This window comes from Engraulis encrasicolus, chromosome 3, assembly GCF_034702125.1.
Source record: "Engraulis encrasicolus isolate BLACKSEA-1 chromosome 3, IST_EnEncr_1.0, whole genome shotgun sequence".
Lineage (NCBI taxonomy): Eukaryota > Metazoa > Chordata > Actinopteri > Clupeiformes > Engraulidae > Engraulis > Engraulis encrasicolus.
Window position 1 is genome coordinate 54683709 of NC_085859.1, and position 16922 is coordinate 54700630.

Consider the following 16922-nt stretch of genomic DNA (forward strand, 5'->3'; position numbering starts at 1 on the left):
CATTCATTTCAAGGTGACACCGCCGGCCGCTGCCATCCAAATTCCGCTCGAGTTGAATTTTCCAAATGCAGCGCGGTACTGAGCCGCCTCACTTGCTGCTACCGCCCGACTACCGCTGTGTTGGTGTGGAAGGACAGATCTGTTTACATGTATTTTCGCCACCGCCAGTTACAATCGCTTCCGTCCCGTCCCGCTTCCCATTTCTGGTGTGAAATAGGCCTTACAGAGCCTTTCTCTGAGACTTACTTACTTACTTAACCCCATCACGCCATTCGGCGCATAGGGCAGCAACATTTCTCTGAGACAATACAATCTTATTTGCACACTCTTCCTCTGCACTGACTGTTTAAATATGTACGATAAAATGGAATACAGCATCCTAAGAAAATGTGTACACATTTCAGATCATTGTAGAGCAGGGTTTTTTTTTAATTTGGAAAGTGAGAACGGGTACACTTTGCTTGACACCAATGTCATACGTATGACATAACAGTGTCATAATAGAGTCATGAACAGTGTCATGAACGAGCTGTCCAGTAAAGTGTTACCAATAGATACTTATATAATGTTATTGTTTTGTCATCACCTGTTGTCAAACTGACATCTGGTCGAGGTGCTGCTGTTGATGCGAATCACACACTATTCTCTTGGAATTTTTGGCTTTCACTTGCAATGGCTACATTCACTTTCAGTGACTTTTTCAGGTCTCATAGCATAGTTTAAAAGTAACATCTGTAAGTTTTATTACACATAGGCCTACTGTATAATCAATCATCAAATATTTAAAGTGTTTATACCTGTTTGGCACACAATGTAGAACACAATAGAACAGCAAGAAAACAAATTGGATACAATTGAAATTATTTGAATTATATGTGTGTACAGTATATCACGAAAGTGAGTACACCCCTCACAGTGTTTGCAGATTTGTGAATATATCTTTTCATAGGAAAACATTACAGAAATGTCACTTTGACACAATGATTGGGGACCTTTTAACAACATATTTAACCGCTTAAATTTCTTGTTCACTCAGAAAAAAAGAAAATGCAGCCATTAATGTTTGAACATGTACTCACAAAAGTTAGTACACATGTTGAGATAGTGTGTGTGTGTGTGTGAGAGAGAGAGAGAGAGAGAGAGAGAGAGAGAGAGAGAGAGAGAGAGAGAGAGAGAGAGAGAGAGAGAGAGAGAGAGAGAGAGAGACTTGGCCATTGGCCTGGGAGTCTGCTGGGGTAGAGCGTGTGTGTGTGTGTGTGTGTGTGTGTGTGTGTGTGTGTGTGTGTGTGTGTGTGTGTGTGTGTGTGTGTGTGTGTGTGTGTGTTTGTGAGTGTATGTGGTGTGTGTGTGTGTGTGTGTGTGTGTGTGTGTGTGTGTGTGGGAACTGGGCATCAGTAAGATTGTTGGGGCTTACTGTATGTGATGAGTGGTGACAGGCATGAGGGACTCAAGTCAACAGCAGTGGTCAGAGAGGACAAGGGAAACACACACGCACATAAAAGAAGAAAGGAATTCCGCACACTGTTACTGCTCACCGATTTATTGAACACAACGTTAGGTCGAAACGTTGTTTTCAATAAATCGGTGAGCAGTAAAGGCCAATTTATACTTATTGGCACTGACGGTTGCAGAGCCTGTGCGCGACCACGCCCTCCGCGCAGAGGCTCTGCAACCGTCGGCGCGCGCCTCAGGAAAATCCTGACTACACGTCAGACGGTTGCAAAGGCCGCAGAGAAAAGGCGCTGTGATTGGTCGTCTCGCTACTTCCTTGTTCTCGTGGCAGCATAGTTCTCTCATAGTTCTGTGAAATACGAACGCTTTCTTTCTAGTGTGTGTAAATAAATGGAGCTACAATGACTGAATTATTAAGTAACAAACAAACAATACATCAGTTTAGCACTCACGGCACAATGCCTGCAGTCTGACTACTATACTGTAACCTTGTAGCTATGTAGCCAAATGTGGCTAACGACATGATACCTTGTGCGCAGATCTATGACATCAACAGTGGTTAGCGTCCAGAACCAACGGGCGCAGTTGCTGAACTATAATCTGCCCTTAACAGTGAGCGGATTTCCTTTCTTCTTTTACGCACGTTTGTTTGATCCAGCACCCGTTTTACTGGATGTGCGCGCATCACCTACACTACTTGTCAACACACACACACACACACACACACACACACACACACACACACACACACACACACACACACACACACACACACACACACACACACACACACACACACACACCCTCAAGTTGTCCATATTCTACAGGATATACACGCAGCACATTGTGACATGAATACATGTACACCTCATGTAGATATACTCATACTGATGTGCAATAAATACATCAGCAATAAAGCACTACACACACCCACACACATATTTAGAAAACATAGAAAACCCAGATGTATGCCTGCACATTCAACTGTAAATTGCTTGAAAACAGATAAGCACACAAACTTGAATGAAGTACATACAGTACAGTAGATGTACAGTTCTGTAAACAAAGACATTGACACGTATGAACGCAGAAAAAAAGTTAATGCATTCACACATATACTAAATGACATGCACACACTCACATGCATAGAAAACAGGAAAAAAACAAGCATGGCTGCATATTGAAATATAAATTGCATGAAAACATGTATGAAATACATGTACATATGCAGTAATGTAAACAAAAGAGGTCACTCATGAACTCAGAAAAACACACGTGTGCACACACACACACACACACACACACACACACACACACACACACACACACACACACACACACACACACACACACACACACACACACACACACACACACACACACACACACACACACACACGTTTGTGTTTATCCATCTAGTGGTGTGCAGTCAAACAGAGCATAATTATAAGATTATAATGTGCAGTTGCAGTCGAGGCGTATGCAGTATATTTTTCAGTATATTTTCGTATCTCCAGGGGAAAATGGAGTCTGATATGAATATTAATGTCCTAGAGGGTATTTTATGTCATCAAAGGGAAAAAGGGGTTTAAAGCGGCAGTTCATATTTCCTCCCTTTATAATGTATTAGCATATCCATCTCAAATTAGCCCTGACCCAAGACTATGAATAAGGAGCTGCTTTTATCACTCATTGGCACATAATTTCACTTGAATAGCTGATCATAACTTAGAGCCCCAGGACTCCTATTTACACACAGAGAGAGCTGGCACACAACACACAGCACACAGGGAGCTACACGCTTCACACTCAACTCATGCACACTGGCACACAAGCAGGCAGACACGCACGCACGCACACACGCACACAAAGAGGAGGGAGAGACAATATTCTTGAGCTCCTACACCTTTAGACTGCCCTACAAGTGCCAACATTGAAATTGACATAAATGCCTTCAGAGCCTTGGTGTTAGGTTGGACATTGTAGCAATATGACATAGTAACTCTCTGAAAAGGGACACATTTGCACCATGACATGTTGTCATCATGTCAAGTAGGTGTAATGAAGACCATCTTCAGTTCAGTCTCAGGTTTGAGAAAATATGCAGTCGCTGCCTTTGTACGGCAGTATAGACTCAGCACAGGACTCAAGCCAGATTCACCTTAGGATGATAGGCTCTTGGACAGATGCATGTTAGACTGCCAATGGATTCAAATGTGGTCACTTGTCTGTGACATAGAATGATGTCATTATAGAACTGTATGACGTATCCATGGAGATGATTCTAAAACCCCAGCTGAGTATAAAGATACTAATTTAGCAGCAGGACACTGCAGAGGGCAGTTTGCTCCTAGATATTAGCACACAGCTCAGATCGTGTGGAACTGACAGCAAAATTGATGAAGGTGCCAGATAATCATCATTCTGTGAGTATATGACAATCAACACAGCATTTTGATCTAAGTAAGCATAAGGTTTTTACCTCAACTTTAAGATGAGGCATTTAGTGGGCCGGCAGATGGAGAGGTATTTGGAAGATCGGAGGTTTAGAAAACAATGTTTACCTGCTTCCAAAAGGATTGTTAACCATGCGACGGCTTCGTCTTTCCCCGACATTGGTCCATACAATCTATATGTTTATACAGTTTCAAAAACCCATCGCCATATATGGAAAAGGATCTGAAGGCATAAGAGTCTGGATGCCCACAGTTATTTTGTGTCATGCTGGGTGACGTACCTTTACCTGAATCATCCCTGGAACCAGTGATCACATCTTATTACAGCAAAGGTTTGTTTACATTTTTCATTGAACGTTCAAGGTCAGGATAATGCAATTAACTTGTGAAGACACAGCTGTTGTTTTGTGTCAGCTGCAGTGCAGCGGGTAGGCCTAGGCTACTAGCCAATGTCAACAACATAGAAATAGCTCATGTCGTAGCTTTGTTACGTTCAGTCATTTGGATGATCGTAAAATGTTGCACTGGTTGATCGTGAGCAGCACTATGATGGTACAGCCACAGAAAGTTACGTTGGCTTTTAAAAGTAAAAACTACAATTGATCGCTATTTCCATTTGTACGTTGGTCTCCGTTGTTGGTTGTGGTAGACTACGTGGTGGTAGTTCATGTCCAAATGACGTCAGGTGGGTAGGATCAATAGGCTCAGCACAGGACTCCAGCCAGCTTCAACTTAGGGTGATAGGCTCTTGGACAGATGCATGTTAGGCTGCCACTGGATTCCAATGTGGTCACTTGTCTGTGACATAGAATGATGTCATTATAGAATTGTATGGTGTCTCCATGGAGATGATTCTAAAACCTCAACTGAATATAAAGATACTCATTTAGCAGCAGGAAACTGAAGAGGTCAGTTGGATACTTGTTTGCTCCTTGATATTCACACTTGTCTGTGACATAGAATGATGTCATTATAGAACTGTATGACATATCCATGGAGATGATTCTAAAACCTCACCTGAGTGTAAAGATACTCATTTAGCAGCAGGACACTGAAGAGGTCAGTTGGATACTTGGTTGCTCCTGTATATTCACACACGGCCCAGATAGTGTGGAACTCAGATGGACAGCAAAACTGATGAAGGTGCCGGATAATCATAATGCTGTAAGTACATTAAAATCAACACAGCATTTTCATCAAACTAATCGTAAGGTTTTTAGCTCAACTTCAACATGAGGACACAAGACTGAATAACTTTTAAAATGACACAAAAATATGACTTTCTTGTACAGGCTAAATGATGGAGTGGTATATTTCTGATGGACAGTCAGGAGAGTCATCCTAGGCAACAAAGAGAGTTTATTTTCTGCCCAACTTTTACACCTCTAGTTACTGCACTTTCCCCCTTTGTAGAAGTTCATGATAGCTGTAACAAGATGTGATAGGCCAAACATTTACAACAACTGACTTCCACTCTACCGGCAAATATGACATAACAACATCTCATAAAGGGACACATTTGCACCATGGCACTTTGTCATCACGTCAAGGAGATGTAACCATCCCTGCAGCATAATCTCAAGTGTGAAAAAATATGTAGTCACTGCACTTTGCCTTTTTTAGGGCAGTATAGGCCCAGCACAGGACTCAAGTCAGTTTAAACTCTAAAGTTTAAACTGATAGGCTCTTGGACATATGCATGTTAGGCTGTCACTAGATTCCAATGTGGTCACTTGTCTGTGACATAGAAGGATGTCACTATAGAACTGTATGACGTGTCCATGTAGATGATTCTAAACCTTCACCTGAGTGTAAAGATAAGTTACTCATTTAGCAGCAGGACACTGAAGAGGTCAGTTGGATTCTTGGTTGCTTCTGGATATTAGCACATAGCTCAAATAGTGTGGAACTGAGATGGAAAGCAAAACTGACGAAGGTGCCAGATAATGATCATGCTGTAAGTACATTAAAATCAACACAGCATTTTTATGTAAGGGTAGGGTTTTTAGCTCAACTTCAACATGAGGACAGAAGACTGAATGATATTTAAAATGGCTGTCACAACTTACTTGTCCAGCCTAAATGATGGAGTGGTATATTTCTGATGGACTGTCAGAAGAGTCATCCTAAGATGAAGCTTTTAGACCTTTACTGCATTTTGATTTGTAGAGCAATGTAGTGAACTTTCCCTCCGTACAAGTTCCTGATGTAACACACACACACACACACACACACACACACACACACACACACACACACACACACACACACACACACACACACACACACACACACACACTAACACACACACACACACACACACACACACACACACACACACACACACACACACACACACACACACACACACACACACACACACACACACTCCTGCACACAGTTGGGAAAAGTAGGGATCCCTGGTGTGTGTCTAATGTGCATGTATGTCTCATAATGTTTCATTAACTGGCACATATTAACTAGCACATAACAGTCACATTTGGAACAAGCAAAACCTGACAGTGGTAACATCTACAAAGTAATTGAGATCCAAAATCAGAGGGAGTTTTACCTTTTTTTTAAAAAAACACGTTTTAAGAATATGCTTATAATATCTACAATGCAGTTGAATTATTCAAAGTTGTTCTTATACATTGCTGTCCAGCCAATACCTTTGTCTATGATGATATACTTCTATTTTTTGTATTTGAAACACTTTTTTCTTTCAAATTTGAAACCTGTTTTAGCCACATTCTCAAGAATCACTGAAATGCTTCTGCATGCTACTGGTTGTTTGCCTGGTCCTGACCATCCCATAATACTACCATTTCCATTTCGTATTCATGGTCTGGACTTTGTTTGATCTGACGTGATTGCAGGAAGCAGGAAGGGCATTTTCGGGAAAAATCAGGATTTAACTTATAAGTTGTTGAACAAACATCTAACATCTATCTATGGCGATGTTGGACCGTTTAACAGACATGTCTGACAGAACATCCTACCGTAGGATAAAATTACAATGTAGGACCGTTTGTCAGAACACCTGCGAAAGTCCTACCGGTCAGCATCGCTGCACAGAGGACAGGTACCAGACCAGACAAGTGTCTTGGCGGAAGTACGTAGGATGGCGCGCAAGGCTAACTGGTTGTAGCTACTAGAAATAATCCCAACACTTGTCCTCTGAATTACCTTCCAGCTGAGCCAACAATAGAACTAGTGTGACTTTGCATCACAGAGCCATATGAAGTGCCTTGATATAATTAGCTGTGATTCAGAGGGACATTTGAAAACCATGATATGGCCATCTTGGCCAGACTGTTGATGAGTTTTGTGCAGCATTCTTTGTTTCTGCTGTATCCTTTTTTCCAAACGGTTTTCCTATTTTTTCCTCTGTTTGTCCTTCTTTTTCTCTCTTATCACTCCCTTGCCATGGATTTCCTCAAAGTTGCCATTTTGCCCCCACATCTGGTGTGTGGGTGCGTACGTGTTTCTGCGCGCCCGCCTGTGTGATAGCATGCATAATTCCACCTGTCTCTCAGATAGAGCGAGAGGAGATTAGTGCTGACAGTGGACTTCTCTTCTCCAGCTGTCTGCACACAGTGGGGTTGAAGCCTGTTTGATAGAAAGGGGAAGAATGAATTGACTGTAGAGGTGTTGGTAGGGAGGGGAGATACTGCAGAGTTTGCACACATCCCTCTGTTTCCCGGCTGGACTGTTGTTTGTTTGGGTGGACAGATCTTCATTGTTCCTACATGTTGATGACACACGCATTGCCCTGTGGGTGGACAGAGACTAATATCTCGTGTCTGTGTGTGAGACTGTGCATGTGTGTATGCATGCATGTGTGCAGTTCTGCATGTCAGTGTGCATAGCTATGCAAACGTCCTCCAACATAAATTAAATACACCAAATCTAAATGATCTTGGAGCCAGATGAGAACCAGATCCATCCCAGCGCCCTCTGTCGTCTAGGACGTGTCTGTGTGTGTTCAGTAAATTGTGGTTTAGTGTGTTGGTGGCCCTCTGTGCTGTAGTTGTCTGAATACAGCAGAGCAGCTGATGATGAGCTCAGCCACAAACCCCTGGTGGCGCCCAGCCTGGGAAATAACTACTGACTATAGCAGAATAACAGCTAGCAAGGCAGAGTGTGTGTGCCAGCTTAGCCAACACACACACACACACACACACACACACACACACACACACACACACACACACACACACACACACACACACACACACACACACACACACACACACACACACACACACACACACACACACACACACACACACACACACACACACCAGCTGGATAAGAGGAGCCACTGCAGATAGAATGTGTGGATGTATCTGCTAGCAGTGTTTGGACAGGTGTGCTTTGTCATTGGACAGGTGTGCTTGTCATTGTTCATAAGAAAATAGCTTACACCCACAGCATGCTGCTAGTATTTTTCAAATCTAAATGACAGGCTAACTGCTGACACTTGTACTTAATAACATCCTCTTCAAAACACGGGTGTGCCTCTATGTAAAACCTTTTGGATTCATGCATTTGATCTAATTTGTTTAAGGCGTATACATTTAACTTAGCACTAAGCTAACATTTATGCTGAGGTGAATTTAATTAAAGCAAAGAAAAGTACAATGTTTTTAGAATGAATGCCCTTCATTATGAAGCATTTATAAAACATACAGCATGCACATGTCATTGTGATATCCTGGCACACAGTGAAATAAACCGGCTTTAAACCTGTCACACTGGCTGTTTATCAAGATGAAAATCATGAAAAGTAGACCTGGTGGAAGCGCATACTGGGTTTATTGCATCTACAAAGAAGATGGTGCCTATTGATCATTTGATAAATTATTCATGAGGTTTATTGGTCTATAGGTCTATAATATCCTTTGGCGGGTCTTTCACAGGAAACTGGTGTTTAAGTCCTTATTCAGACGATCTATTGTGGTATTATTGACCTGTGACTCTTATTGACTCTCCCTGTGGCTTAAATCCATAGAGACCCGCAGCATGCAGTTATCAATTTAGCACCATTCACCAACAGCAAAGATTTTCTTAGTAGAGCAAGATGATTTAAACTCAGCCCACCTTCTACAAAGGAGCGTGCTCAAGTTTGGTCTCCTAAAGGGGCGTTGTCCCGTCCTTCTTCTCTTTCTGTGGCATTTGGTGACAGCTTGAATAAGATGTGCGCTACCGCCATCTACAGTGTCAAGGGAACTACATTTATTGTCAACCTAAAGTCTCCAAAGGTGTCCTAACTGCAGGTCTTTTAAAGGGGAGTTCACATGACATCACATGGATCCAGGACATGCACAGGCTTGAATCATCTTACTCTACTCTACTCTGTTTGACCAACAGAGACAGCCAGGGAAAATAGACAAAAAGGCTCTCCTCATGAACACACAGACACACAGACACAGACACAGGCACACACACACACACACACACACACACACACACACACACTCACACACACACACACACACACACACACACACACACACACACACACACACACACACACACACACACACACACACACACACACACACACACACACACACGGTCAGACTGGATCGCCATTACAGAGAGAGAGATACAGGAGCTCTGTTACAGTACAAAATGATCTGTGGACCAAAGTCATTCTCTCTCTCTCTCTCTCTCTCTCTCTCTCTCTCTCTCTCTTTCTCTCTCGTCTTTCATACACACACACAAATGTTCACGCCCACACACGCACTCCACCGCAGTGCTGAAGTCCAGGATGAAAAGGTCAAGATGTAAATACATTGGCCACCCCAGTGAGCTGCTTAAATGGCACACACACACACACACACACACACACACACACACACACACACACACACACACACACACACACACACACACACACACACACACACACACACACACACACACACACACACACACACACACACACACACACACACATTTTACTTCTTTATTTGGATTGACAGACAAGCATTTCTCATAGCACAAGCCATATTTTATAGGAGTTTTACACAAAGCTAAAAGGATCTGCTCACTGAGTGTCTTAAGGATACATGTGGCACCTGCGTCTCCAAATGAAAAGGCTCCCAATTATGCTGGATACTGAGATGGATAATTGTTTAGCCTTTTAGACTTAGTCTTTTAGATAGTCCACAAATCTGTAAGCCACGCACACACATTTTATGGACATGGCCCAAACACACACACACACACACACACACACACACACACACACACACACACACACACACACACACACACACACACACACACACACACACACACACACACACAGACAGACAGACAGACAGACAGACAGACAGACAGACAGACAGACAGACAGACAGACAGACAGACAGACAGACAGACAGACACACACACACACACACCGTCTGCCTGACCTGAGTGCCCTTTGTAAATATCACCACCATAACTGTCTCTCACATCGGCAGCCTTTTTATACCACACACACGCACACAGGTGATCTCCTGTGTCTGGGTCAGCTCCTTCTGTGCCAGTTGGCCCCTTGTGTGGAAGGCCAGCGGTATTGCTGCAGTCTGTAAGTGATGTATTAGTCCCCTGGTCTCTGCCCTCCTTTGCATTAAAACAATACACACCCCACACACCAAACTACTGTGTGTGCATGTCTGCGTGTGTTTGTGTGTGTGTGTGTGTGTGTGTGTGTGTGTGTGTGTGTGTGTGTGTGTGTGTGTGTGTGTGTGTGTGTGTGTGTGTGTGTGTGTGTGTGTGTGTGTGTGTGTGTGTGTGTGTGTGTGTGTGTTTTGTGTGTCTTGCGTGTCTTGTGTGTGTGTGTGTGTGTGCGTGTGTGCGTGTGTGCTTGTGTGTGTGAGCGTACGTGCATGCTTGCGTGCGTGCAGGCTCGGGGGGGGAGGTGCACTTCACATGGGTATACTGTGCCTGTGGATGTAGGTGAGTACAGTGCAAGTGTGAGCACTATTTTCTGTCTTTGTGAGTATTCGTATTCTGTATGTTATGTGTGTGTTTCAGTGTGTGTATACTGTGGCCCCTCTTTGATATCATCTCAAGCTTGTGAATAATGGAGGTGAAGCCCTGTGTGTGTGTGTGTGTGTGTGTGTGTGTGTGTGTGTGTGTGTGTGTGTGTGTGTGTGTGTGTGTGTGTGTGTGTGTGTGTGTGTGTGTGTGTGTGTGTGTGTGTGTGTGTGTTGGGGGGGGGTGTAGGTGAGTGAGTGTGTGTGTGTGTGTGTGTGGCTGTGTATATGTGTGTGTGCGGATGTGGTGTTTGGGTGTGTACGTGAGTGTGTGTGTACGTGACTCTGCGTGCGGGCATGCGCACGTGCGTGTGTGTAGTGCATACTTTAGTCAATAAAGTTTAGTGTATGTGTGAGAGAGAGTCTGGGTCATGCCCCTGACCGCCTCATCTATGATTAAAAAGCCTGATATTTAATCTGAACTTCACAGGCTACAGAACCACACACACACACACACACACACACACACACACACACACACACACACACACACACACACACACACACACACACACACACACACACACACACACACACACACACACACACACACACACACACACATCCTAGCCATCATATCAGTGACCAGCATTCAATAACCTGCCTGCCCTGCTGGAGAGTGCTGTTGGTGTGGAGGGACCCTCATATCACTGGCTACTGAGGCCTCAGACACCAAGCTAAAAATGGGCACGGGGGGGGGGGTCATTCAGTGTACTTTAAGTTTGCATGCACATGTGCAAAATATGTAGGTTTTTTGCCTTTGTAGGGCAGATGTGTATGTGTCTCTTGTAATAATAAGCAATGTATTTGATTCAGGCACAGACAGCAGAGGAATGAGAAATCAGGCAAAATCCACAAATTGATTCGACACACTAAGCATTCACCACATTACTCTTCAGCACAAAAGAAATCTCTTGTCAATACATATTGTATGAGAAAGAGGGATATCTCACAAAATAAATTCTGTCAAAGAAAGACAGAAACAATGAGTTACATGTAGTGTTCAGTTTTCAGTCAGGCTGCAAATTACACCACATACATGCTTTGCCTTGGGGGAAAAAAACTTGCTATAAAAATAAGGAATAAGTCATATCCCAGTGCACCAGAGGCATCACTTGCAATGAAACAAAGGACTTGTGAAGAGAGAGCAACATTTTTAAAAGTTCTATTCGCTATTCTCCAAAATGAATTTTGATTTAATTTGCCCTTAATGTGATTCCTCCTCTTTGGAGACTCCTGTTCAAATAATACTTCATTCCCCAGAAGAAATCCAATCCAGAGACTGTTTCAGTACACAGAAGAAGTTGGAGTTGAGAGAGGAAAGAAAATAAAATAAAATAAAAGAGAAACTGGAGGGAAGAGTGTGAATGTTTGGCTTGGTATAACACACAAGCTGCAATCTAGTCTAATTAATTGATCTCATCATTTAATACAAGGCAGCCTCTGGCATCAGACCTCCAACAGACAGTGTGAAAGGGAGAGAGAGGGGGGGGGTGATCTGAGAGTTGAGAAGTTGAGAATAAAGGGGGGGGGGGTAGGTAGCGAGAGATAAAGATAGAGTAAGAGACAAAGTGACAAAGTGGAAATTGGGAGTGAGAAGAGGGAGAGACAGAGAGACTCATGTAGTTGGGAAGGAGAAAAAAATGAGGGATAGGGGAAGAACATGCAGGGAAAACAGGTGAAAAAAACAGCTCGCGGGAAAGATGGTGAGTGTTAATTAATGAAGATTGGGGTGAGGCATGACTATTGGAAAGAGAAAGACAAGCCAGTTACAGACTGAGAGATATCTGTCAGCCCAGATAGAGAGGCCGAGAAGCAGACAGATATAGTAACATGACCTCATACTCTGTTTGGATAACACACCGACTTGTCTATCGCGTGTGACTTTGCATGCTAATTCGTACTCCACAATGCCCTGTGACAGGTTAGGGTTAGGGATGGTTTTGGTCTGAGCACAATTTTTCAAATTGTTTCGCTGTTCTTGGCAAAGAACACACACACACACACACACACACACACACACACACACACACACACACACACACACACACACACACACACAGACACACACACACACACACACACACACACACACACACACACACACACACACACACACACACACACACACACACACACAGAGTTGGAAGAAGAAGGTTTTACTTCAGCCAGTAACTCGGAGAGAGAACTTTGATTTTAACTGAATTTAATAATTTAACAAAATGGTTCAGCAGGAAATACATTTTCGCCCAGAGTGGGTAGGGACAGAATTACCCCCAAGGCAGAAAGACATGAACCCAGCTGGTAGGGGTAGGGAGGAGGGGGAGACTTTGACTTCTCAGCACCTTTAGAGTAGCAGCAGAATGGGTGAATTAGACAAGTCATTACAAGAGAGGTGGTTAATTTCAGAAGAGCAGTCTAAGAAGATCCTCATTAATCCAGGTCATAGCCCTCCAAGAAGCTAAGTTGTTTCATCTTTAAAGGCCTTTTAAGTTCTGACCTAATGTTGAGGAACCAGGAGCCATACAGTATCTCTGGACCAAAAGATCTGAACTGGAACCAAAGTCATTATGGTTACAGCCAGATCCAGTGAATGATAACTGCTCTGATTATGAAAAACATTTCAGCTTCAAGGTAGACTGGTGTGGCATAATGCAGAGAGATTATGTAACAGCCCCACCTCCTCTTTTCATGGCTAGGCCATTCAGATGGCATTTTTAGCTAAAAGGGGTCCTATTATGCTTTTTCATGTCCACTACCCATTCTATAATATTTCAGATCAGAAGCTACAGATAGTTCCTTAATGTCCCTCACTGATAGTGTATCTCTATAACTCATTACATTTCACTATATTATATTTGGCTGACGCTTTTATCAAAAGCAACTTAGAGTTACTGCATTTTACAGGGCATTGGTTACAGTCCCTGGAGCTGTTTGGGGTTAGCTGCGTTGCTCAAGGGGACTTCAGGCATGGGTGGAGGTGTAGGGAGCAGTAAGGAAGGGATTCAAACTTGCAATCTTCTGATCTTAAGTCCACCTCCCTAACTCTTAGATCACAGCTTCTCCAAACTGATCTTGTCAACATTGCAGATCTGCCTCACTGTGTGTGACAAGTGCAGGCTTTCCTTCTACTTCTTATTTTATTTTATTTTTCTCTCTTCCGCATGCTTGACTTTTTATAGGGTGCTATAAAAGCTGAAAGGCAATTAGTGAAACATCAGTGGAGTGGTGTTGATGATGCAGGCTCCTCAGTCGTTCCACTCATAGACTTTGCCTGATGTGCAGTCTCGCACGTCTGCAGAAAGTCATTCTTATTCCACCAAGGGGGAAGAGCAGAAGTCTCAAGAGGATTAATTAATGCAAATATGCAAATCAGGAGAGAGTACTCAGTAGATGCATCATTTGAACATAAGCAGGAGCGTTTAGGTTGAGGAGCGAGACTCGGAAGCTGTTTGAAGGCGGAGAACGCTAAAAATGTGTTTGTGATGGGATAAGGACCTTGCAGAAAGAGAAAAAGCCAGAAAGATCCTAGATATGAAGAGCTGTGCTTTGAGACAATTGCACATAATCTCCACAATATCCTGTGATAACATTTGTGAAGAACCTCTGTGTTAAGGATTGAAAGTGGTAAATTGTAATTGATGTATGACTATGTTTTAAAACATATCTTTTGTTTTGACCGTACACTGTCTTTAAACAATGTTTGAAGGTAGCGTTAAATTGTGCTTGGTAGTAGCCTCTACTAATCTGTATTTGATGGTCTATTCAGTCTAAATTGCCTTCCCTTTGCTAACTCCAATGATGAGGGGCAAGAGGCCTGAGCGTTACACCACTGTGTTTGCATCAGCTGCACAGCAGTTGCCTTCATATTCATTCGCCTCACCCAAGCCTGTGATAATATGATGGAGGAAAGGTCGCAGGCTACAACATGAAACAAAATGGATTGCATTGGTTTCCATGGAGGCACGGCCAGCTCTTAACAGGCTCAGGCCTACAGGGTCAGGCCTACTGTTCTCTCTATATTTATTTACTCCTGTCAGGCACATCTTTTTTCATTCCTCGCTGCTTTTGCATAACACACTAAATTTTTCTCCTGTTCTTCTTTTCTATTTGTCCATGGCATACCTTTCTTTCAGTCTCCCACACTTTACTCATGACATACTATTTCTTTTGGTGATCCATTACAGAGGCATTCAGGTATTTTTTTTATTTATTATAAATTTACTTTAGATCGTGTCAAGCATGTGTGGTGGTAAACAAGTGACTTTTCTCCTTAGGATTGCATTCAAATCTTACACCAATCTATTTAAGCCAGGTGCACACTTAAAATGTAAAAGTTCAATGAAAAGAAAGGTTGAAACGCACACCGATGACCTCCCTTTCAGTCCCTTTTCATATCGAGACGATTCGAGCCAACATGGCCCCTTCTCTACCGGATTTTAATCTGGGGTGTACTCACTTTTTTTTTTTTAAAGGATTTATTGGGGCCGTTTGGCCTTTATTATTACAGGACAGTATGAGAGTGGACAGGAAATGATTGGGAGAGAGAGATGGGGCAGGGTCGGGAAATGACCCCGGCCGGACTCGAACCGGGGTCCCCATGGGCATGCAAGCCCAAATGTGGGGGGCTTAGCGCACTGCGCCACAGCGCCACAGCGCCCCCAGGGTGTACTCACTTTTGTGGGTACATGTTCAAACATTAACGGCTGTATTTTGTTTTTTTCTGAGGGAACAAGAAATTTAAGTGGTTAAATATGTTGTTAAAAGGTCACTAAACATTGTGTCAGAGTGAAAAATGTGTATGCTTTCCTATGAAAAGATACTCACAAATCTGCCAAAACTGTGAGGGGTGTACTCACTTTCGTGATATACTGTATCTGTTTTTAGTCTATTCAATTAAAAATTATATTTTTTTACTGTATACTAGACTGACTTTAAATATCATGCAATACAGTGTGCCTTATGCTAATGAATGCTCTGACAGTATTGAGTGCTGAATATACCGTATACTATAATTTATGCCACAATGTCCTTCGACCTAGATTTTTTCAAGACTTACAGTATTAGTCATCACACTTGTTGGTTGACTACTTCTGATATCCTCTGTTGGAGTGAGAAAATTACTGTGTATGTTTGTTACATTGCATTACAACAGGAATATTGTGGAAGATTGTGTGTCATATTTCTCTTTAAAGTAAACCAATGAATATCAATGAGCGGTCAGAACAAAACTCCAAGACCCATTTCCACAATGAGACGGGTCATTCTTGTAGTTCTCAGGAGTATGTTACTAAATGGGCTTACTGGGCCAATGCCCTGCTGCCACAGGACCCAATGGGGTATTGCCCCCACCCACCTTGGCATCGTAATCCCCTTTGCATAAAACCTCCTGTAATGTGCATACTATATGGCCCCATATAGCACCCAACCCTCTCTCCCCTTCTCATGCACTGGGACACTTCATGTCTTAATCCATCCCTGGTGGTGAAATGTCCTTGTCCTTGCTGCAGGTCACCATGCTACATTAACAACACTGAGACCACCCCACTGTAATGACTTACAAAAGACTTTCTGAGACTAACAGTTTCCTGAGGAAAAGTTTTGTGGTAATTTGCTGTGAGATATTGTGTCTCCTTCCGCCCTTCCCTTGGGGAATTCTGAAGTACTTAATAAAGCTTTAGCTTTAATTAAAGGAACTTTCAGCAGACATCATTGAGTAGCCGTCGAAGCAGTAGCATCTGCCCTGTCTGCACTGCCAAAATTGTATCATTTTCTGCATATCGTGCAAGTCCATGCCATTCTGTTTAACTTGAGATTTTCTCCGTATTTTATCTGAATTTATTAACATTGTAACACATCACCATACATAGGTTATTATTATTATTATTATTGCCGTATGGCGTCGCTGTCTTGCTAGTGACAGCATGTTGCTGGAGTTTGATTGTGTGTGTGTGTGCGTGCGTGTGTGCGTGCTTGC

General features: G+C 42.8%; 1 protein-coding gene across 1 annotated transcript in view; it reads left to right on the forward strand.

The window, feature by feature from the left end:
• Positions 1-16922, forward strand: part of LOC134446372 (fibrinogen C domain-containing protein 1-A-like) — a 96838-nt gene that overhangs the window by 66185 nt on the left and 13731 nt on the right. The gene's annotated exons all lie outside the window — the stretch shown is intronic.